Below are 21,945 nucleotides of genomic sequence, written 5' to 3'. Positions count from 1 at the left end.
CGAATAAAAAAGCGCGATAAACTTTGAAAAACTCGCAATGAAATTTATCCAGAATCATTCCTATAGATGAATTGAACCTATCTCTATGCCATTGATATTTTTGATCTACGAATTTGGACTGGTAACCATCGCGATTAAAAAACGCGATAAACTTTGAAAAACTCTCAATGGAATTGATCCAGAATCATTCTTATAGATGAATTGAACCTATCTCTAAGGCATTGAAATTTTTTATCTACGAATTTGGACTGGTAACCATCGTGATTGAAAAAAAATTTCAAGAAGTTTGTTATTGAAAACAAACTGTTCATCGCCAACGACATCCCGTATTCCCAAGCGGTCACCCTTCCAAGTACTAACGGGACTCGACGTAACTTAACTTCTGGGAGCTGACGAAACCAGGTGCGTTCTACGTGATATGGCCGTTGACATTCAAAAATGAAAATTTACCCTCCCAGTCCCAATGGATGAATAGAAAATCACTTCAAAGTGATAGAAATGTTTGTTCATTGAATTTGGACTCGTATCCATCGCGAATAAAAAAGCGCGATAAACTTTGAAAAACTCGCAATGAAATTTATCCAGAATCATTCAAATAGATGAATTGAACCTATCTCTATGCCATTGAAATTTTTTATCTAAGAATTTGGACTGGTAACCATCGTGATTGAAAAAAAATTTCAAGAAGTTTGTTATTGAAAACAAACTGTTCATCGCCAACGACATCCCGTATTCCCAAGCGGTCACCCTTCCAAGTACTAACGGGACTCGACGTAACTTAACTTCTGGGAGCTGACGAGACCAGGTGCGTTCTACGTGATATGGCCGTTGACATTCAAAAATGAAAATTTACCCTCCCATTCCCAATGGATGAATAGAAAATCACTTCAAAGTGATAGAAATGTTTGTTCATTGAATTTGGACTCGTAACCATCGCGAATAAAAAAGCGCGATAAACTTTGAAAAACTCGCTATGAAATTTATCCAGAATCATTCAAATAGATGAATTGAACCTATCTCTATGCCATTGAAATTTTTTATCTAAGAATTTGGACTGGTAACCATCGTGATTGAAAAAAAATTTCAAGAAGTTTGTTATTGAAAACAAACTGTTCATCGCCAACGACATCCCGTATTCCCAAGCGGTCACCCTTCCAAGTACTAACGGGACTCGACGTAACTTAACTTCTGGGAGCTGACGAGACCAGGTGCGTTCTACGTGATATGGCCGTTGACATTCAAAAATGAAAATTTACCCTCCCAGTCCCAATGGATGAATAGAAAATCACTTCAAAGTGATAGAAATGTTTTTTCATTGAATTTGGACTCGTAACCATCGCGAATAAAAGAGCGCGATAAACTTTGAAAAACTCGCAATGAAATTTATCCAGAATCATTCCTATAGATGAATTGAACCTATCTCTATGCCATTGATATTTTTGATCTACGAATTTGGACTGGTAACCATCGCGATTAAAAAACGCGATAAACTTTGAAAAACTCGCAATGAAATTTATCCAGAATCATTCAAATAGATGAATTGAACCTATCTCTATGCCATTGAAATTTTTTATCTAAGAATTTGGACTGGTAACCATCGTGATTGAAAAAAAATTTCAAGAAGTTTGTTATTGAAAACAAACTGTTCATCGCCAACGACATCCCGTATTCCCAAGCGGTCACCCTTCCAAGTACTAACGGGACTCGACGTAACTTAACTTCTGGGAGCTGACGAAACCAGGTGCGTTCTACGTGATATGGCCGTTGACATTCAAAAATGAAAATTTACCCTCCCAGTCCCAATGGATGAATAGAAAATCACTTCAAAGTGATAGAAATGTTTGTTCATTGAATTTGGACTCGTATCCATCGCGAATAAAAAAGCGCGATAAACTTTGAAAAACTCGCAATGAAATTTATCCAGAATCATTCCTATAGATGAATTGAACCTATCTCTATGCCATTGATATTTTTGATCTACGAATTTGGACTGGTAACCATCGCGATTAAAAAACGCGATAAACTTTGAAAAACTCTCAATGGAATTGATCCAGAATCATTCTTATAGATGAATTGAACCTATCTCTAAGGCATTGAAATTTTTTATCTACGAATTTGGACTGGTAACCATCGTGATTGAAAAAAAATTTCAAGAAGTTTGTTATTGAAAACAAACTGTTCATCGCCAACGACATCCCGTATTCCCAAGCGGTCACCCTTCCAAGTACTAACGGGACTCGACGTAACTTAACTTCTGGGAGCTGACGAAACCAGGTGCGTTCTACGTGATATGGCCGTTGACATTCAAAAATGAAAATTTACCCTCCCAGTCCCAATGGATGAATAGAAAATCACTTCAAAGTGATAGAAATGTTTGTTCATTGAATTTGGACTCGTATCCATCGCGAATAAAAAAGCGCGATAAACTTTGAAAAACTCGCAATGAAATTTATCCAGAATCATTCAAATAGATGAATTGAACCTATCTCTATGCCATTGAAATTTTTTATCTAAGAATTTGGACTGGTAACCATCGTGATTGAAAAAAAATTTCAAGAAGTTTGTTATTGAAAACAAACTGTTCATCGCCAACGACATCCCGTATTCCCAAGCGGTCACCCTTCCAAGTACTAACGGGACTCGACGTAACTTAACTTCTGGGAGCTGACGAGACCAGGTGCGTTCTACGTGATATGGCCGTTGACATTCAAAAATGAAAATTTACCCTCCCATTCCCAATGGATGAATAGAAAATCACTTCAAAGTGATAGAAATGTTTGTTCATTGAATTTGGACTCGTAACCATCGCGAATAAAAAAGCGCGATAAACTTTGAAAAACTCGCTATGAAATTTATCCAGAATCATTCAAATAGATGAATTGAACCTATCTCTATGCCATTGAAATTTTTTATCTAAGAATTTGGACTGGTAACCATCGTGATTGAAAAAAAATTTCAAGAAGTTTGTTATTGAAAACAAACTGTTCATCGCCAACGACATCCCGTATTCCCAAGCGGTCACCCTTCCAAGTACTAACGGGACTCGACGTAACTTAACTTCTGGGAGCTGACGAGACCAGGTGCGTTCTACGTGATATGGCCGTTGACATTCAAAAATGAAAATTTACCCTCCCAGTCCCAATGGATGAATAGAAAATCACTTCAAAGTGATAGAAATGTTTTTTCATTGAATTTGGACTCGTAACCATCGCGAATAAAAGAGCGCGATAAACTTTGAAAAACTCGCAATGAAATTTATCCAGAATCATTCCTATAGATGAATTGAACCTATCTCTATGCCATTGATATTTTTGATCTACGAATTTGGACTGGTAACCATCGCGATTAAAAAACGCGATAAACTTTGAAAAACTCGCAATGAAATTTATCCAGAATCATTCAAATAGATGAATTGAACCTATCTCTATGCCATTGAAATTTTTTATCTAAGAATTTGGACTGGTAACCATCGTGATTGAAAAAAAATTTCAAGAAGTTTGTTATTGAAAACAAACTGTTCATCGCCAACGACATCCCGTATTCCCAAGCGGTCACCCTTCCAAGTACTAACGGGACTCGACGTAACTTAACTTCTGGGAGCTGACGAAACCAGGTGCGTTCTACGTGATATGGCCGTTGACATTCAAAAATGAAAATTTACCCTCCCAGTCCCAATGGATGAATAGAAAATCACTTCAAAGTGATAGAAATGTTTGTTCATTGAATTTGGACTCGTATCCATCGCGAATAAAAAAGCGCGATAAACTTTGAAAAACTCGCAATGAAATTTATCCAGAATCATTCAAATAGATGAATTGAACCTATCTCTATGCCATTGAAATTTTTTATCTAAGAATTTGGACTGGTAACCATCGTGATTGAAAAAAAATTTCAAGAAGTTTGTTATTGAAAACAAACTGTTCATCGCCAACGACATCCCGTATTCCGAAGCGGTCACCCTTCCAAGTACTAACGGGACTCGACGTAACTTAACTTCTGGGAGCTGACGAGACCAGGTGCGTTCTACGTGATATGGCCGTTGACATTCAAAAATGAAAATTTACCCTCCCAGTCCCAATGGATGAATAGAAAATCACTTCAAAGTGATAGAAATGTTTGTTCATTGAATTTGGACTCGTAACCATCGCGAATAAAAAAGCGCGATAAACTTTGAAAAACTCGCAATGAAATTTATCCAGAATCATTCAAATAGATGAATTGAACCTATCTCTATGCCATTGAAATTTTTTATCTAAGAATTTGGACTGGTAACCATCGTGATTGAAAAAAAATTTCAAGAAGTTTGTTATTGAAAACAAACTGTTCATCGCCAACGACATCCCGTATTCCCAAGCGGTCACCCTTCCAAGTACTAACGGGACTCGACGTAACTTAACTTCTGGGAGCTGACGAGACCAGGTGCGTTCTACGTGATATGGCCGTTGACATTCAAAAATGAAAATTTACCCTCCCAGTCCCAATGGATGAATAGAAAATCACTTCAAAGTGATAGAAATGTTTGTTCATTGAATTTGGACTCGTAACCATCGCGAATAAAAAAGCGCGATAAACTTTGAAAAACTCGCAATGAAATTTATCCAGAATCATTCAAATAGATGAATTGAACCTATCTCTATGCCATTGAAATTTTTTATCTAAGAATTTGGACTGGTAACCATCGTGATTGAAAAAAAATTTCAAGAAGTTTGTTATTGAAAACAAACTGTTCATCGCCAACGACATCCCGTATTCCCAAGCGGTCACCCTTCCAAGTACTAACGGGACTCGACGTAACTTAACTTCTGGGAGCTGACGAGACCAGGTGCGTTCTACGTGATATGGCCGTTGACATTCAAAAATGAAAATTTACCCTCCCAGTCCCAATGGATGAATAGAAAATCACTTCAAAGTGATAGAAATGTTTTTTCATTGAATTTGGACTCGTAACCATCGCGAATAAAAAAGCGCGATAAACTTTGAAAAACTCGCAATGAAATTTATCCAGAATCATTCCTATAGATGAATTGAACCTATCTCTATGCCATTGATATTTTTGATCTACGAATTTGGACTGGTAACCATCGCGATTAAAAAACGCGATAAACTTTGAAAAACTCTCAATGGAATTGATCCAGAATCATTCTTATAGATGAATTGAACCTATCTCTAAGGCATTGAAATTTTTTATCTACGAATTTGGACTGGTAACCATCGTGATTGAAAAAAAATTTCAAGAAGTTTGTTATTGAAAACAAACTGTTCATCGCCAACGACATCCCGTATTCCCAAGCGGTCACCCTTCCAAGTACTAACGGGACTCGACGTAACTTAACTTCTGGGAGCTGACGAAACCAGGTGCGTTCTACGTGATATGGCCGTTGACATTCAAAAATGAAAATTTACCCTCCCAGTCCCAATGGATGAATAGAAAATCACTTCAAAGTGATAGAAATGTTTGTTCATTGAATTTGGACTCGTATCCATCGCGAATAAAAAAGCGCGATAAACTTTGAAAAACTCGCAATGAAATTTATCCAGAATCATTCAAATAGATGAATTGAACCTATCTCTATGCCATTGAAATTTTTTATCTAAGAATTTGGACTGGTAACCATCGTGATTGAAAAAAAATTTCAAGAAGTTTGTTATTGAAAACAAACTGTTCATCGCCAACGACATCCCGTATTCCCAAGCGGTCACCCTTCCAAGTACTAACGGGACTCGACGTAACTTAACTTCTGGGAGCTGACGAGACCAGGTGCGTTCTACGTGATATGGCCGTTGACATTCAAAAATGAAAATTTACCCTCCCAGTCCCAATGGATGAATAGAAAATCACTTCAAAGTGATAGAAATGTTTGTTCATTGAATTTGGACTCGTATCCATCGCGAATAAAAAAGCGCGATAAACTTTGAAAAACTCGCAATGAAATTTATCCAGAATCATTCAAATAGATGAATTGAACCTATCTCTATGCCATTGAAATTTTTTATCTAAGAATTTGGACTGGTAACCATCGTGATTGAAAAAAAATTTCAAGAAGTTTGTTATTGAAAACAAACTGTTCATCGCCAACGACATCCCGTATTCCCAAGCGGTCACCCTTCCAAGTACTAACGGGACTCGACGTAACTTAACTTCTGGGAGCTGACGAGACCAGGTGCGTTCTACGTGATATGGCCGTTGACATTCAAAAATGAAAATTTACCCTCCCAGTCCCAATGGATGAATAGAAAATCACTTCAAAGTGATAGAAATGTTTTTTCATTGAATTTGGACTCGTAACCATCGCGAATAAAAAAGCGCGATAAACTTTGAAAAACTCGCAATGAAATTTATCCAGAATCATTCAAATAGATGAATTGAACCTATCTCTATGCCATTGAAATTTTTTATCTAAGAATTTGGACTGGTAACCATCGTGATTGAAAAAAAATTTCAAGAAGTTTGTTATTGAAAACAAACTGTTCATCGCCAACGACATCCCGTATTCCCAAGCGGTCACCCTTCCAAGTACTAACGGGACTCGACGTAACTTAACTTCTGGGAGCTGACGAGACCAGGTGCGTTCTACGTGATATGGCCGTTGACATTCAAAAATGAAAATTTACCCTCCCAGTCCCAATGGATGAATAGAAAATCACTTCAAAGTGATAGAAATGTTTTTTCATTGAATTTGGACTCGTAACCATCGCGAATAAAAAAGCGCGATAAACTTTGAAAAACTCGCAATGAAATTTATCCAGAATCATTCCTATAGATGAATTGAACCTATCTCTATGCCATTGATATTTTTGATCTACGAATTTGGACTGGTAACCATCGCGATTAAAAAACGCGATAAACTTTGAAAAACTCTCAATGGAATTGATCCAGAATCATTCTTATAGATGAATTGAACCTATCTCTAAGGCATTGAAATTTTTTATCTACGAATTTGGACTGGTAACCATCGTGATTGAAAAAAAATTTCAAGAAGTTTGTTATTGAAAACAAACTGTTCATCGCCAACGACATCCCGTATTCCCAAGCGGTCACCCTTCCAAGTACTAACGGGACTCGACGTAACTTAACTTCTGGGAGCTGACGAAACCAGGTGCGTTCTACGTGATATGGCCGTTGACATTCAAAAATGAAAATTTACCCTCCCAGTCCCAATGGATGAATAGAAAATCACTTCAAAGTGATAGAAATGTTTGTTCATTGAATTTGGACTCGTATCCATCGCGAATAAAAAAGCGCGATAAACTTTGAAAAACTCGCAATGAAATTTATCCAGAATCATTCAAATAGATGAATTGAACCTATCTCTATGCCATTGAAATTTTTTATCTAAGAATTTGGACTGGTAACCATCGTGATTGAAAAAAAATTTCAAGAAGTTTGTTATTGAAAACAAACTGTTCATCGCCAACGACATCCCGTATTCCCAAGCGGTCACCCTTCCAAGTACTAACGGGACTCGACGTAACTTAACTTCTGGGAGCTGACGAGACCAGGTGCGTTCTACGTGATATGGCCGTTGACATTCAAAAATGAAAATTTACCCTCCCATTCCCAATGGATGAATAGAAAATCACTTCAAAGTGATAGAAATGTTTGTTCATTGAATTTGGACTCGTAACCATCGCGAATAAAAAAGCGCGATAAACTTTGAAAAACTCGCTATGAAATTTATCCAGAATCATTCAAATAGATGAATTGAACCTATCTCTATGCCATTGAAATTTTTTATCTAAGAATTTGGACTGGTAACCATCGTGATTGAAAAAAAATTTCAAGAAGTTTGTTATTGAAAACAAACTGTTCATCGCCAACGACATCCCGTATTCCCAAGCGGTCACCCTTCCAAGTACTAACGGGACTCGACGTAACTTAACTTCTGGGAGCTGACGAGACCAGGTGCGTTCTACGTGATATGGCCGTTGACATTCAAAAATGAAAATTTACCCTCCCAGTCCCAATGGATGAATAGAAAATCACTTCAAAGTGATAGAAATGTTTTTTCATTGAATTTGGACTCGTAACCATCGCGAATAAAAGAGCGCGATAAACTTTGAAAAACTCGCAATGAAATTTATCCAGAATCATTCCTATAGATGAATTGAACCTATCTCTATGCCATTGATATTTTTGATCTACGAATTTGGACTGGTAACCATCGCGATTAAAAAACGCGATAAACTTTGAAAAACTCGCAATGAAATTTATCCAGAATCATTCAAATAGATGAATTGAACCTATCTCTATGCCATTGAAATTTTTTATCTAAGAATTTGGACTGGTAACCATCGTGATTGAAAAAAAATTTCAAGAAGTTTGTTATTGAAAACAAACTGTTCATCGCCAACGACATCCCGTATTCCCAAGCGGTCACCCTTCCAAGTACTAACGGGACTCGACGTAACTTAACTTCTGGGAGCTGACGAGACCAGGTGCGTTCTACGTGATATGGCCGTTGACATTCAAAAATGAAAATTTACCCTCCCAGTCCCAATGGATGAATAGAAAATCACTTCAAAGTGATAGAAATGTTTGTTCATTGAATTTGGACTCGTAACCATCGCGAATAAAAAAGCGCGATAAACTTTGAAAAACTCGCAATGAAATTTATCCAGAATCATTCAAATAGATGAATTGAACCTATCTCTATGCCATTGAAATTTTTTATCTAAGAATTTGGACTGGTAACCATCGTGATTGAAAAAAAATTTCAAGAAGTTTGTTATTGAAAACAAACTGTTCATCGCCAACGACATCCCGTATTCCCAAGCGGTCACCCTTCCAAGTACTAACGGGACTCGACGTAACTTAACTTCTGGGAGCTGACGAGACCAGGTGCGTTCTACGTGATATGGCCGTTGACATTCAAAAATGAAAATTTACCCTCCCATTCCCAATGGATGAATAGAAAATCACTTCAAAGTGATAGAAATGTTTGTTCATTGAATTTGGACTCGTAACCATCGCGAATAAAAAAGCGCGATAAACTTTGAAAAACTCGCAATGAAATTTATCAAGAATCATTCCTATAGATGAATTGAACCTATCTCTATGCCATTGATATTTTTGATCTACGAATTTGGACTGGTAACCATCGCGATTAAAAAACGCGATAAACTTTGAAAAACTCTCAATGGAATTGATCCAGAATCATTCTTATAGATGAATTGAACCTATCTCTAAGGCATTGAAATTTTTTATCTACGAATTTGGACTGGTAACCATCGTGATTGAAAAAAAATTTCAAGAAGTTTGTTATTGAAAACAAACTGTTCATCGCCAACGACATCCCGTATTCCCAAGCGGTCACCCTTCCAACTACTAACGGGACTCGACGTAACTTAACTTCTGGGAGCTGACGAGACCAGGTGCGTTCTACGTGATATGGCCGTTGACATTCAAAAATGAAAATTTACCCTCCCAGTCCCAATGGATGAATAGAAAATCACTTCAAAGTGATAGAAATGTTTGTTCATTGAATTTGGACTCGTAACCATCGCGAATAAAAAAGCGCGATAAACTTTGAAAAACTCGCAATGAAATTTATCAAGAATCATTCCTATAGATGAATTGAACCTATCTCTATGCCATTGATATTTTTGATCTACGAATTTGGACTGGTAACCATCGCGATTAAAAAACGCGATAAACTTTGAAAAACTCTCAATGGAATTGATCCAGAATCATTCTTATAGATGAATTGAACCTATCTCTAAGGCATTGAAATTTTTTATCTACGAATTTGGACTGGTAACCATCGTGATTGAAAAAAAATTTCAAGAAGTTTGTTATTGAAAACAAACTGTTCATCGCCAACGACATCCCGTATTCCCAAGCGGCCACCCTTCCAACTACTAACGGGACTCGACGTAACTTAACTTCTGGGAGCTGACGAGACCAGGTGCGTTCTACGTGATATGGCCGTTGACATTCAAAAATGAAAATTTACCCTCCCAGTCCCAATGGATGAATAGAAAATCACTTCAAAGTGATAGAAATGTTTGTTCATTGAATTTGGACTCGTAACCATCGCGAATAAAAAAGCGCGATAAACTTTGAAAAACTCGCAATGAAATTTATCCAGAATCATTCAAATAGATGAATTGAACCTATCTCTATGCCATTGAAATTTTTTATCTAAGAATTTGGACTGGTAACCATCGTGATTGAAAAAAAATTTCAAGAAGTTTGTTATTGAAAACAAACTGTTCATCGCCAACGACATCCCGTATTCCCAAGCGGTCACCCTTCCAAGTACTAACGGGACTCGACGTAACTTAACTTCTGGGAGCTGACGAGACCAGGTGCGTTCTACGTGATATGGCCGTTGACATTCAAAAATGAAAATTTACCCTCCCATTCCCAATGGATGAATAGAAAATCACTTCAAAGTGATAGAAATGTTTTTTCATTGAATTTGGACTCGTAACCATCGCGAATAAAAAAGCGCGATAAACTTTGAAAAACTCGCAATGAAATTTATCAAGAATCATTCCTATAGATGAATTGAACCTATCTCTATGCCATTGATATTTTTGATCTACGAATTTGGACTGGTAACCATCGCGATTAAAAAACGCGATAAACTTTGAAAAACTCTCAATGGAATTGATCCAGAATCATTCTTATAGATGAATTGAACCTATCTCTAAGGCATTGAAATTTTTTATCTACGAATTTGGACTGGTAACCATCGTGATTGAAAAAAAATTTCAAGAAGTTTGTTATTGAAAACAAACTGTTCATCGCCAACGACATCCCGTATTCCCAAGCGGTCACCCTTCCAACTACTAACGGGACTCGACGTAACTTAACTTCTGGGAGCTGACGAGACCAGGTGCGTTCTACGTGATATGGCCGTTGACATTCAAAAATGAAAATTTACCCTCCCAGTCCCAATGGATGAATAGAAAATCACTTCAAAGTGATAGAAATGTTTGTTCATTGAATTTGGACTCGTAACCATCGCGAATAAAAAAGCGCGATAAACTTTGAAAAACTCGCAATGAAATTTATCCAGAATCATTCAAATAGATGAATTGAACCTATCTCTATGCCATTGAAATTTTTTATCTAAGAATTTGGACTGGTAACCATCGTGATTGAAAAAAAATTTCAAGAAGTTTGTTATTGAAAACAAACTGTTCATCGCCAACGACATCCCGTATTCCCAAGCGGTCACCCTTCCAAGTACTAACGGGACTCGACGTAACTTAACTTCTGGGAACTGACGAGACCAGGTGCGTTCTACGTGATATGGCCGTTGACATTCAAAAATGAAAATTTACCCTCCCATTCCCAATGGATGAATAGAAAATCACTTCAAAGTGATAGAAATGTTTTTTCATTGAATTTGGACTCGTAACCATCGCGAATAAAAAAGCGCGATAAACTTTGAAAAACTCGCAATGAAATTTATCAAGAATCATTCCTATAGATGAATTGAACCTATCTCTATGCCATTGATACTTTTGATGTACGAATTTGGACTGGTAACCATCGCGATTAAAAAACGCGATAAACTTTGAAAAACTCTCAATGGAATTGATCCAGAATCATTCTTATAGATGAATTGAACCTATCTCTAAGGCATTGAAATTTTTTATCTACGAATTTGGACTGGTAACCATCGTGATTGAAAAAAAATTTCAAGAAGTTTGTTATTGAAAACAAACTGTTCATCGCCAACGACATCCCGTATTCCCAAGCGGTCACCCTTCCAACTACTAACGGGACTCGACGTAACTTAACTTCTGGGAGCTGACGAGACCAGGTGCGTTCTACGTGATATGGCCGTTGACATTCAAAAATGAAAATTTACCCTCCGAGTCCCAATGGATGAATAGAAAATCACTTCAAAGTGATAGAAATGTTTGTTCATTGAATTTGGACTCGTAACCATCGCGAATAAAAAAGCGCGATAAACTTTGAAAAACTCGCAATGAAATTTATCCAGAATCATTCAAATAGATGAATTGAACCTATCTCTATGCCATTGAAATTTTTTATCTAAGAATTTGGACTGGTAACCATCGTGATTGAAAAAAAATTTCAAGAAGTTTGTTATTGAAAACAAACTGTTCATCGCCAACGACATCCCGTATTCCCAAGCGGTCACCCTTCCAAGTACTAACGGGACTCGACGTAACTTAACTTCTGGGAGCTGACGAGACCAGGTGCGTTCTACGTGATATGGCCGTTGACATTCAAAAATGAAAATTTACCCTCCCATTCCCAATGGATGAATAGAAAATCACTTCAAAGTGATAGAAATGTTTTTTCATTGAATTTGGACTCGTAACCATCGCGAATAAAAAAGCGCGATAAACTTTAAAAACTCGCAATGAAATTTATCAAGAATCATTCCTATAGATGAATTGAACCTATCTCTATGCCATTGATATTTTTGATGTACGAATTTGGACTGGTAACCATCGCGATTAAAAAACGCGATAAACTTTGAAAAACTCTCAATGGAATTGATCCAGAATCATTCTTATAGATGAATTGAACCTATCTCTAAGGCATTGAAATTTTTTATCTACGAATTTGGACTGGTAACCATCGTGATTGAAAAAAAATTTCAAGAAGTTTGTTATTGAAAACAAACTGTTCATCGCCAACGACATCCCGTATTCCCAAGCGGTCACCCTTCCAACTACTAACGGGACTCGACGTAACTTAACTTATGGGAGCTGACGAGACCAGGTGCGTTCTACGTGATATGGCCGTTGACATTCAAAAATGAAAATTTACCCTCCCAGTCCCAATGGATGAATAGAAAATCACTTCAAAGTGATAGAAATGTTTGTTCATTGAATTTGGACTCGTAACCATCGCGAATAAAAAAGCGCGATAAACTTTGAAAAACTCGCAATGAAATTTATCCAGAATCATTCAAATAGATGAATTGAACCTATCTCTATGCCATTGAAATTTTTTATCTAAGAATTTGGACTGGTAACCATCGTGATTGAAAAAAAATTTCAAGAAGTTTGTTATTGAAAACAAACTGTTCATCGCCAACGACATCCCGTATTCCCAAGCGGTCACCCTTCCAAGTACTAACGGGACTCGACGTAACTTAACTTCTGGGAGCTGACGAGACCAGGTGCGTTCTACGTGATATGGCCGTTGACATTCAAAAATGAAAATTTACCCTCCCATTCCCAATGGATGAATAGAAACTCACTTCAAAGTGATAGAAATGTTTTTTCATTGAATTTGGACTCGTAACCATCGCGAATAAAAAAGCGCGATAAACTTTGAAAAACTCGCAATGAAATTTATCAAGAATCATTCCTATAGATGAATTGAACCTATCTCTATGCCATTGATATTTTTGATCTACGAATTTGGACTGGTAACCATCGCGATTAAAAAACGCGATAAACTTTGAAAAACTCTCAATGGAATTGATCCAGAATCATTCTTATAGATGAATTGAACCTATCTCTAAGGCATTGAAATTTTTTATCTACGAATTTGGACTGGTAACCATCGTGATTGAAAAAAAATTTCAAGAAGTTTGTTATTGAAAACAAACTGTTCATCGCCAACGACATCCCGTATTCCCAAGCGGTCACCCTTCCAAGTACTAACGGGACTCGACGTAACTTAACTTCTGGGAGCTGACGAGACCAGGTGCGTTCTACGTGATATGGCCGTTGACATTCAAAAATGAAAATTTACCCTCCCAGTCCCAATGGATGAATAGAAAATCACTTCAAAGTGATAGAAATGTTTGTTCATTGAATTTGGACTCGTAACCATCGCGAATAAAAAAGCGCGATAAACTTTGAAAAACTCGCAATGAAATTTATCCAGAATCATTCAAATAGATGAATTGAACCTATCTCTATGCCATTGAAATTTTTTATCTAAGAATTTGGACTGGTAACCATCGTGATTGAAAAAAAATTTCAAGAAGTTTGTTATTGAAAACAAACTGTTCATCGCCAACGACATCCCGTATTCCCAAGCGGTCACCCTTCCAAGTACTAACGGGACTCGACGTAACTTAACTTCTGGGAGCTGACGAGACCAGGTGCGTTCTACGTGATATGGCCGTTGACATTCAAAAATGAAAATTTACCCTCCCATTCCCAATGGATGAATAGAAAATCACTTCAAAGTGATAGAAATGTTTTTTCATTGAATTTGGACTCGTAACCATCGCGAATAAAAAAGCGCGATAAACTTTGAAAAACTCGCAATGAAATTTATCAAGAATCATTCCTATAGATGAATTGAACCTATCTCTATGCCATTGATATTTTTGATGTACGAATTTGGACTGGTAACCATCGCGATTAAAAAACGCGATAAACTTTGAAAAACTCTCAATGGAATTGATCCAGAATCATTCTTATAGATGAATTGAACCTATCTCTAAGGCATTGAAATTTTTTATCTACGAATTTGGACTGGTAACCATCGTGATTGAAAAAAAATTTCAAGAAGTTTGTTATTGAAAACAAACTGTTCATCGCCAACGACATCCCGTATTCCCAAGCGGTCACCCTTCCAACTACTAACGGGACTCGACGTAACTTAACTTCTGGGAGCTGACGAGACCAGGTGCGTTCTACGTGATATGGCCGTTGACATTCAAAAATGAAAATTTACCCTCCCAGTCCCAATGGATGAATAGAAAATCACTTCAAAGTGATAGAAATGTTTGTTCATTGAATTTGGACTCGTAACCATCGCGAATAAAAAAGCGCGATAAACTTTGAAAAACTCGCAATGAAATTTATCCAGAATCATTCAAATAGATGAATTGAACCTATCTCTATGCCATTGAAATTTTTTATCTAAGAATTTGGACTGGTAACCATCGTGATTGAAAAAAAATTTCAAGAAGTTTGTTATTGAAAACAAACTGTTCATCGCCAACGACATCCCGTATTCCCAAGCGGTCACCCTTCCAAGTACTAACGGGACTCGACGTAACTTAACTTCTGGGAGCTGACGAGACCAGGTGCGTTCTACGTGATATGGCCGTTGACATTCAAAAATGAAAATTTACCCTCCCATTCCCAATGGATGAATAGAAACTCACTTCAAAGTGATAGAAATGTTTTTTCATTGAATTTGGACTCGTAACCATCGCGAATAAAAAAGCGCGATAAACTTTGAAAAACTCGCAATGAAATTTATCAAGAATCATTCCTATAGATGAATTGAACCTATCTCTATGCCATTGATATTTTTGATCTACGAATTTGGACTGGTAACCATCGCGATTAAAAAACGCGATAAACTTTGAAAAACTCTCAATGGAATTGATCCAGAATCATTCAAATAGATGAATTGAACCTATCTCTATGCCATTGAAATTTTTTATCTAAGAATTTGGACTGGTAACCATCGTGATTGAAAAAAAATTTCAAGAAGTTTGTTATTGAAAACAAACTGTTCATCGCCAACGACATCCCGTATTCCCAAGCGGTCACCCTTCCAAGTACTAACGGGACTCGACGTAACTTAACTTCTGGGAGCTGACGAGACCAGGTGCGTTCTACGTGATATGGCCGTTGACATTCAAAAATGAAAATTTACCCTCCCATTCCCAATGGATGAATAGAAAATCACTTCAAAGTGATAGAAATGTTTTTTCATTGAATTTGGACTCGTAACCATCGCGAATAAAAAAGCGCGATAAACTTTGAAAAACTCGCAATGAAATTTATCAAGAATCATTCCTATAGATGAATTGAACCTATCTCTATGCCATTGATATTTTTGATGTACGAATTTGGACTGGTAACCATCGCGATTAAAAAACGCGATAAACTTTGAAAAACTCTCAATGGAATTGATCCAGAATCATTCTTATAGATGAATTGAACCTATCTCTAAGGCATTGAAATTTTTTATCTACGAATTTGGACTGGTAACCATCGTGATTGAAAAAAAATTTCAAGAAGTTTGTTATTGAAAACAAACTGTTCATCGCCAACGACATCCCGTATTCCCAAGCGGTCACCCTTCCAACTACTAACGGGACTCGACGTAACTTAACTTCTGGGAGCTGACGAGACCAGGTGCGTTCTACGTGATATGGCCGTTGACATTCAAAAATGAAAATTTACCCTCCCAGTCCCAATGGATGAATAGAAAATCACTTCAAAGTGATAGAAATGTTTGTTCATTGAATTTGGACTCGTAACCATCGCGAATAAAAAAGCGCGATAAACTTTGAAAAACTCGCAATGAAATTTATCCAGAATCATTCAAATAGATGAATTGAACCTATCTCTATGCCATTGAAATTTTTTATCTAAGAATTTGGACTGGTAACCATCGTGATTGAAAAAAAATTTCAAGAAGTTTGTTATTGAAAACAAACTGTTCATCGCCAACGACATCCCGTATTCCCAAGCGGTCACCCTTCCAAGTACTAACGGGACTCGACGTAACTTAACTTCTGGGAGCTGACGAGACCAGGTGCGTTCTACGTGATATGGCCGTTGACATTCAAAAATGAAAATTTACCCTCCCATTCCCAATGGATGAATAGAAACTCACTTCAAAGTGATAGAAATGTTTTTTCATTGAATTTGGACTCGTAACCATCGCGAATAAAAAAGCGCGATAAACTTTGAAAAACTCGCAATGAAATTTATCAAGAATCATTCCTATAGATGAATTGAACCTATCTCTATGCCATTGATATTTTTGATCTACGAATTTGGACTGGTAACCATCGCGATTAAAAAACGCGATAAACTTTGAAAAACTCTCAATGGAATTGATCCAGAATCATTCTTATAGATGAATTGAACCTATCTCTAAGGCATTGAAATTTTTTATCTACGAATTTGGACTGGTAACCATCGTGATTGAAAAAAAATTTCAAGAAGTTTGTTATTGAAAACAAACTGTTCATCGCCAACGACATCCCGTATTCCCAAGCGGTCACCCTTCCAAGTACTAACGGGACTCGACGTAACTTAACTTCTGGGAGCTGACGAGACCAGGTGCGTTCTACGTGATATGGCCGTTGACATTCAAAAATGAAAATTTACCCTCCCAGTCCCAATGGATGAATAGAAAATCACTTCAAAGTGATAGAAATGTTTGTTCATTGAATTTGGACTCGTAACCATCGCGAATAAAAAAGCGCGATAAACTTTGAAAAACTCGCAATGAAATTTATCCAGAATCATTCAAATAGATGAATTGAACCTATCTCTATGCCATTGAAATTTTTTATCTAAGAATTTGGACTGGTAACCATCGTGATTGAAAAAAAATTTCAAGAAGTTTGTTATTGAAAACAAACTGTTCATCGCCAACGACATCCCGTATTCCCAAGCGGTCACCCTTCCAAGTACTAACGGGACTCGACGTAACTTAACTTCTGGGAGCTGACGAGACCAGGTGCGTTCTACGTGATATGGCCGTTGACATTCAAAAATGAAAATTTACCCTCCCAGTCCCAATGGATGAATAGAAAATCACTTCAAAGTGATAGAAATGTTTGTTCATTGAATTTGGACTCGTAACCATCGCGAATAAAAAAGCGCGATAAACTTTGAAAAACTCGCAATGAAATTTATCCAGAATCATTCCTATAGATGAATTGAACCTATCTCTATGCCATTGATATTTTTGATCTACGAATTTGGACTGGTAACCATCGCGATTAAAAAACGCGATAAACTTTGAAAAACTCTCAATGGAATTGATCCAGAATCATTCTTATAGATGAATTGAACCTATCTCTAAGGCATTGAAATTTTTTATCTACGAATTTGGACTGGTAACCATCGCGATTAAAAAACGCGATAAACTTTGAAAAACTCGCAATGAAATTTATCCAGAATCATTCAAATAGATGAATTGAACCTATCTCTATGCCATTGATATTTTTGATCTACGAATTTGGACTGGTAACCATCGCGATTAAAAAACGCGATAAACTTTGAAAAACTCGCAATGAAATTTATCCAGAATCATTCAAATAGATGAATTGAACCTATCTCTATGCCATTGATATTTTTGATCTACGAATTTGGACTGGTAACCATCGCGATTAAAAAACGCGATAAACTTTGAAAAACTCTCAATGGAATTGATCCAGAATCATTCTTATAGATGAATTGAACCTATCTCTAAGGCATTGAAATTTTTTATCTACGAATTTGGACTGGTAATTATCGTGATTGAAAAAAAATTTCAAGAAGTTTGTTATTGAAAACAAACTGTTCATCGCCAACGACATCCCGTATTCCCAAGCGGTCACCCTTCCAAGTACTAACGGGACTCGACGTAACTTAACTTCTGGGAGCTGACGAGACCAGGTGCGTTCTACGTGATATGGCCGTTGACATTCAAAAATGAAAATTTACCCTCCCAGTCCCAATGGATGAATAGAAAATCACTTCAAAGTGATAGAAATGTTTGTTCATTGAATTTGGACTCGTAACCATCGCGAATAAAAAAGCGCGATAAACTTTGAAAAACTCGCAATGAAATTTATCCAGAATCATTCAAATAGATGAATTGAACCTATCTCTATGCCATTGAAATTTTTTATCTAAGAATTTGGACTGGTAACCATCGTGATTGAAAAAAAATTTCAAGAAGTTTGTTATTGAAAACAAACTGTTCATCGCCAACGACATCCCGTATTCCCAAGCGGTCACCCTTCCAAGTACTAACGGGACTCGACGTAAGTTAACTTCTGGGAGCTGACGAGACCAGGTGCGTTCTACGTGATATGGCCTTTGACATTCAAAAATGAAAATTTACCCTCCCAGTCCCAATGGATGAATAGAAAATCACTTCAAAGTGATAGAAATGTTTGTTCATTGAATTTGGACTCGTAACCATCGCGAATAAAAAAGCGCGATAAACTTTGAAAAACTCGCAATGAAATTTATCCAGAATCATTCCTATAGATGAATTGAACCTATCTCTATGCCATTGATATTTTTGATCTACGAATTTGGACTGGTAACCATCGCGATTAAAAAACGCGATAAACTTTGAAAAACTCTCAATGGAATTGATCCAGAATCATTCTTATAGATGAATTGAACCTATCTCTAAGGCATTGAAATTTTTTATCTACGAATTTGGACTGGTAACCATCGCGATTAAAAAACGCGATAAACTTTGAAAAACTCGCAATGAAATTTATCCAGAATCATTCAAATAGATGAATTGAACCTATCTCTATGCCATTGATATTTTTGATCTACGAATTTGGACTGGTAACCATCGCGATTAAAAAACGCGATAAACTTTGAAAAACTCGCAATGAAATTTATCCAGAATCATTCAAATAGATGAATTGAACCTATCTCTATGCCATTGATATTTTTGATCTACGAATTTGGACTGGTAACCATCGCGATTAAAAAACGCGATAAACTTTGAAAAACTCTCAATGGAATTGATCCAGAATCATTCTTATAGATGAATTGAACCTATCTCTAAGGCATTGAAATTTTTTATCTACGAATTTGGACTGGTAATTATCGTGATTGAAAAAAAATTTCAAGAAGTTTGTTATTGAAAACAAACTGTTCATCGCCAACGACATCCCGTATTCCCAAGCGGTCACCCTTCCAAGTACTAACGGGACTCGACGTAACTTAACTTCTGGGAGCTGACGAGACCAGGTGCGTTCTACGTGATATGGCCGTTGACATTCAAAAATGAAAATTTACCCTCCCAGTCCCAATGGATGAATAGAAAATCACTTCAAAGTGATAGAAATGTTTGTTCATTGAATTTGGACTCGTAACCATCGCGAATAAAAAAGCGCGATAAACTTTGAAAAACTCGCAATGAAATTTATCCAGAATCATTCCTATAGATGAATTGAACCTATCTCTATGCCATTGATATTTTTGATCTACGAATTTGGACTGGTAACCATCGCGATTAAAAAACGCGATAAACTTTGAAAAACTCTCAATGGAATTGATCCAGAATCATTCTTATAGATGAATTGAACCTATCTCTAAGGCATTGAAATTTTTTATCTACGAATTTGGACTGGTAATTATCGTGATTGAAAAAAAATTTCAAGAAGTTTGTTATTGAAAACAAACTGTTCATCGCCAACGACATCCCGTATTCCCAAGCGGTCACCCTTCCAAGTACTAACGGGACTCGACGTAACTTAACTTCTGGGAGCTGACGAGACCAGGTGCGTTCTACGTGATATGGCCGTTGACATTCAAAAATGAAAATTTACCCTCCCAGTCCCAATGGATGAATAGAAAATCACTTCAAAGTGATAGAAATGTTTGTTCATTGAATTTGGACTCGTAACCATCGCGAATAAAAAAGCGCGATAAACTTTGAAAAACTCGCAATGAAATTTATCCAGAATCATTCAAATAGATGAATTGAACCTATCTCTATGCCATTGAAATTTTTTATCTAAGAATTTGGACTGGTAACCATCGTGATTGAAAAAAAATTTCAAGAAGTTTGTTATTGAAAACAAACTGTTCATCGCCAACGACATCCCGTATTCCCAAGCGGTCACCCTTCCAAGTACTAACGGGACTCGACGTAACTTAACTTCTGGGAGCTGACGAGACCAGGTGCGTTCTACGTGATATGGCCTTTGACATTCAAAAATGAAAATTTACCCTCCCAGTCCCAATGGATGAATAGAAAATCACTTCAAAGTGATAGAAATGTTTGTTCATTGAATTTGGACTCGTAACCATCGCGAATAAAAAAGCGTGATAAACTTTGAAAAACTCGCAATGAAATTTATCCAGAATCATTCCTATAGATGAATTGAACCTATCTCTATGCCATTGATATTTTTGATCTACGAATTTGGACTGGTAACCATCGCGATTAAAAAACGCGATAAACTTTGAAAAACTCTCAATGGAATTGATCCAGAATCATTCTTATAGATGAATTGAACCTATCTCTAAGGCATTGAAATTTTTTATCTACGAATTTGGACTGGTAACCATCGCGATTAAAAAACGCGATAAACTTTGAAAAACTCGCAATGAAATTTATCCAGAATCATTCAAATAGATGAATTGAACCTATCTCTATGCCATTGATATTTTTGATCTACGAATTTGGACTGGTAACCATCGCGATTAAAAAACGCGATAAACTTTGAAAAACTCGCAATGAAATTTATCCAGAATCATTCAAATAGATGAATTGAACCTATCTCTATGCCATTGATATTTTTGATCTACGAATTTGGACTGGTAACCATCGCGATTAAAAAACGCGATAAACTTTGAAAAACTCTCAATGGAATTGATCCAGAATCATTCTTATAGATGAATTGAACCTATCTCTAAGGCATTGAAATTTTTTATCTACGAATTTGGACTGGTAATTATCGTGATTGAAAAAAAATTTCAAGAAGTTTGTTATTGAAAACAAACTGTTCATCGCCAACGACATCCCGTATTCCCAAGCGGTCACCCTTCCAAGTACTAACGGGACTCGACGTAACTTAACTTCTGGGAGCTGACGAGACCAGGTGCGTTCTACGTGATATGGCCGTTGACATTCAAAAATGAAAATTTACCCTCCCAGTCCCAATGGATGAATAGAAAATCACTTCAAAGTGATAGAAATGTTTGTTCATTGAATTTGGACTCGTAACCATCGCGAATAAAAAAGCGCGATAAACTTTGAAAAACTCGCAATGAAATTTATCCAGAATCATTCAAATAGATGAATTGAACCTATCTCTATGCCATTGAAATTTTTTATCTAAGAATTTGGACTGGTAACCATCGTGATTGAAAAAAAATTTCAAGAAGTTTGTTATTGAAAACAAACTGTTCATCGCCAACGACATCCCGTATTCCCAAGCGGTCACCCTTCCAAGTACTAACGGGACTCGACGTAACTTAACTTCTGGGAGCTGACGAGACCAGGTGCGTTCTACGTGATATGGCCGTTGACATTCAAAAATGAAA

General features: G+C 36.8%; 45 pseudogenes; all 45 read right to left on the bottom strand.

Moving 5' to 3' along the window:
- Positions 1-311: 311 nt before the first annotated feature.
- LOC124334257 lies at positions 312-430 on the bottom strand (annotated as a pseudogene).
- A 284-nt stretch (positions 431-714) lies between these two features.
- On the bottom strand, positions 715-833 carry LOC124331854 (annotated as a pseudogene).
- Positions 834-1,117: 284 nt separating this feature from the next.
- On the bottom strand, positions 1,118-1,236 carry LOC124331853 (annotated as a pseudogene).
- A 414-nt stretch (positions 1,237-1,650) lies between these two features.
- LOC124334256 lies at positions 1,651-1,769 on the bottom strand (annotated as a pseudogene).
- Positions 1,770-2,183: 414 nt separating this feature from the next.
- On the bottom strand, positions 2,184-2,302 carry LOC124334255 (annotated as a pseudogene).
- Positions 2,303-2,586: 284 nt separating this feature from the next.
- LOC124331852 lies at positions 2,587-2,705 on the bottom strand (annotated as a pseudogene).
- A 284-nt stretch (positions 2,706-2,989) lies between these two features.
- Positions 2,990-3,108, bottom strand: LOC124331851 (annotated as a pseudogene).
- Positions 3,109-3,522: 414 nt separating this feature from the next.
- Positions 3,523-3,641, bottom strand: LOC124334254 (annotated as a pseudogene).
- A 284-nt stretch (positions 3,642-3,925) lies between these two features.
- On the bottom strand, positions 3,926-4,044 carry LOC124334589 (annotated as a pseudogene).
- A 284-nt stretch (positions 4,045-4,328) lies between these two features.
- On the bottom strand, positions 4,329-4,447 carry LOC124331850 (annotated as a pseudogene).
- A 284-nt stretch (positions 4,448-4,731) lies between these two features.
- LOC124331849 lies at positions 4,732-4,850 on the bottom strand (annotated as a pseudogene).
- A 414-nt stretch (positions 4,851-5,264) lies between these two features.
- Positions 5,265-5,383, bottom strand: LOC124334253 (annotated as a pseudogene).
- A 284-nt stretch (positions 5,384-5,667) lies between these two features.
- On the bottom strand, positions 5,668-5,786 carry LOC124331848 (annotated as a pseudogene).
- A 284-nt stretch (positions 5,787-6,070) lies between these two features.
- On the bottom strand, positions 6,071-6,189 carry LOC124331847 (annotated as a pseudogene).
- Positions 6,190-6,473: 284 nt separating this feature from the next.
- LOC124331845 lies at positions 6,474-6,592 on the bottom strand (annotated as a pseudogene).
- A 414-nt stretch (positions 6,593-7,006) lies between these two features.
- LOC124334252 lies at positions 7,007-7,125 on the bottom strand (annotated as a pseudogene).
- Positions 7,126-7,409: 284 nt separating this feature from the next.
- Positions 7,410-7,528, bottom strand: LOC124331844 (annotated as a pseudogene).
- Positions 7,529-7,812: 284 nt separating this feature from the next.
- Positions 7,813-7,931, bottom strand: LOC124331843 (annotated as a pseudogene).
- Positions 7,932-8,345: 414 nt separating this feature from the next.
- Positions 8,346-8,464, bottom strand: LOC124331842 (annotated as a pseudogene).
- A 284-nt stretch (positions 8,465-8,748) lies between these two features.
- Positions 8,749-8,867, bottom strand: LOC124331841 (annotated as a pseudogene).
- Positions 8,868-9,281: 414 nt separating this feature from the next.
- LOC124334581 lies at positions 9,282-9,400 on the bottom strand (annotated as a pseudogene).
- A 414-nt stretch (positions 9,401-9,814) lies between these two features.
- On the bottom strand, positions 9,815-9,933 carry LOC124335689 (annotated as a pseudogene).
- Positions 9,934-10,217: 284 nt separating this feature from the next.
- LOC124331840 lies at positions 10,218-10,336 on the bottom strand (annotated as a pseudogene).
- A 414-nt stretch (positions 10,337-10,750) lies between these two features.
- On the bottom strand, positions 10,751-10,869 carry LOC124334580 (annotated as a pseudogene).
- A 284-nt stretch (positions 10,870-11,153) lies between these two features.
- Positions 11,154-11,272, bottom strand: LOC124331155 (annotated as a pseudogene).
- A 414-nt stretch (positions 11,273-11,686) lies between these two features.
- On the bottom strand, positions 11,687-11,805 carry LOC124334579 (annotated as a pseudogene).
- Positions 11,806-12,089: 284 nt separating this feature from the next.
- On the bottom strand, positions 12,090-12,208 carry LOC124331839 (annotated as a pseudogene).
- Positions 12,209-12,621: 413 nt separating this feature from the next.
- LOC124329916 lies at positions 12,622-12,740 on the bottom strand (annotated as a pseudogene).
- Positions 12,741-13,024: 284 nt separating this feature from the next.
- On the bottom strand, positions 13,025-13,143 carry LOC124331838 (annotated as a pseudogene).
- A 414-nt stretch (positions 13,144-13,557) lies between these two features.
- Positions 13,558-13,676, bottom strand: LOC124331837 (annotated as a pseudogene).
- A 284-nt stretch (positions 13,677-13,960) lies between these two features.
- On the bottom strand, positions 13,961-14,079 carry LOC124331836 (annotated as a pseudogene).
- A 414-nt stretch (positions 14,080-14,493) lies between these two features.
- LOC124334578 lies at positions 14,494-14,612 on the bottom strand (annotated as a pseudogene).
- A 284-nt stretch (positions 14,613-14,896) lies between these two features.
- Positions 14,897-15,015, bottom strand: LOC124331834 (annotated as a pseudogene).
- Positions 15,016-15,429: 414 nt separating this feature from the next.
- On the bottom strand, positions 15,430-15,548 carry LOC124331833 (annotated as a pseudogene).
- Positions 15,549-15,962: 414 nt separating this feature from the next.
- LOC124334577 lies at positions 15,963-16,081 on the bottom strand (annotated as a pseudogene).
- A 284-nt stretch (positions 16,082-16,365) lies between these two features.
- LOC124331832 lies at positions 16,366-16,484 on the bottom strand (annotated as a pseudogene).
- A 414-nt stretch (positions 16,485-16,898) lies between these two features.
- Positions 16,899-17,017, bottom strand: LOC124331831 (annotated as a pseudogene).
- A 284-nt stretch (positions 17,018-17,301) lies between these two features.
- On the bottom strand, positions 17,302-17,420 carry LOC124331830 (annotated as a pseudogene).
- Positions 17,421-18,224: 804 nt separating this feature from the next.
- LOC124331828 lies at positions 18,225-18,343 on the bottom strand (annotated as a pseudogene).
- Positions 18,344-18,627: 284 nt separating this feature from the next.
- On the bottom strand, positions 18,628-18,746 carry LOC124330046 (annotated as a pseudogene).
- An 804-nt stretch (positions 18,747-19,550) lies between these two features.
- Positions 19,551-19,669, bottom strand: LOC124331827 (annotated as a pseudogene).
- Positions 19,670-20,083: 414 nt separating this feature from the next.
- On the bottom strand, positions 20,084-20,202 carry LOC124331826 (annotated as a pseudogene).
- A 284-nt stretch (positions 20,203-20,486) lies between these two features.
- LOC124335548 lies at positions 20,487-20,605 on the bottom strand (annotated as a pseudogene).
- Positions 20,606-21,409: 804 nt separating this feature from the next.
- On the bottom strand, positions 21,410-21,528 carry LOC124331825 (annotated as a pseudogene).
- A 284-nt stretch (positions 21,529-21,812) lies between these two features.
- On the bottom strand, positions 21,813-21,931 carry LOC124331824 (annotated as a pseudogene).
- Positions 21,932-21,945: the final 14 nt, after the last annotated feature.

This window comes from Daphnia pulicaria, chromosome 3 (genome assembly GCF_021234035.1).
Source record: "Daphnia pulicaria isolate SC F1-1A chromosome 3, SC_F0-13Bv2, whole genome shotgun sequence".
Taxonomy (NCBI): domain Eukaryota; kingdom Metazoa; phylum Arthropoda; class Branchiopoda; order Diplostraca; family Daphniidae; genus Daphnia; species Daphnia pulicaria.
The sequence above is the reverse complement of the archived record's forward strand: the minus strand, read 5'-3'. Positions and strand labels throughout refer to the sequence as shown.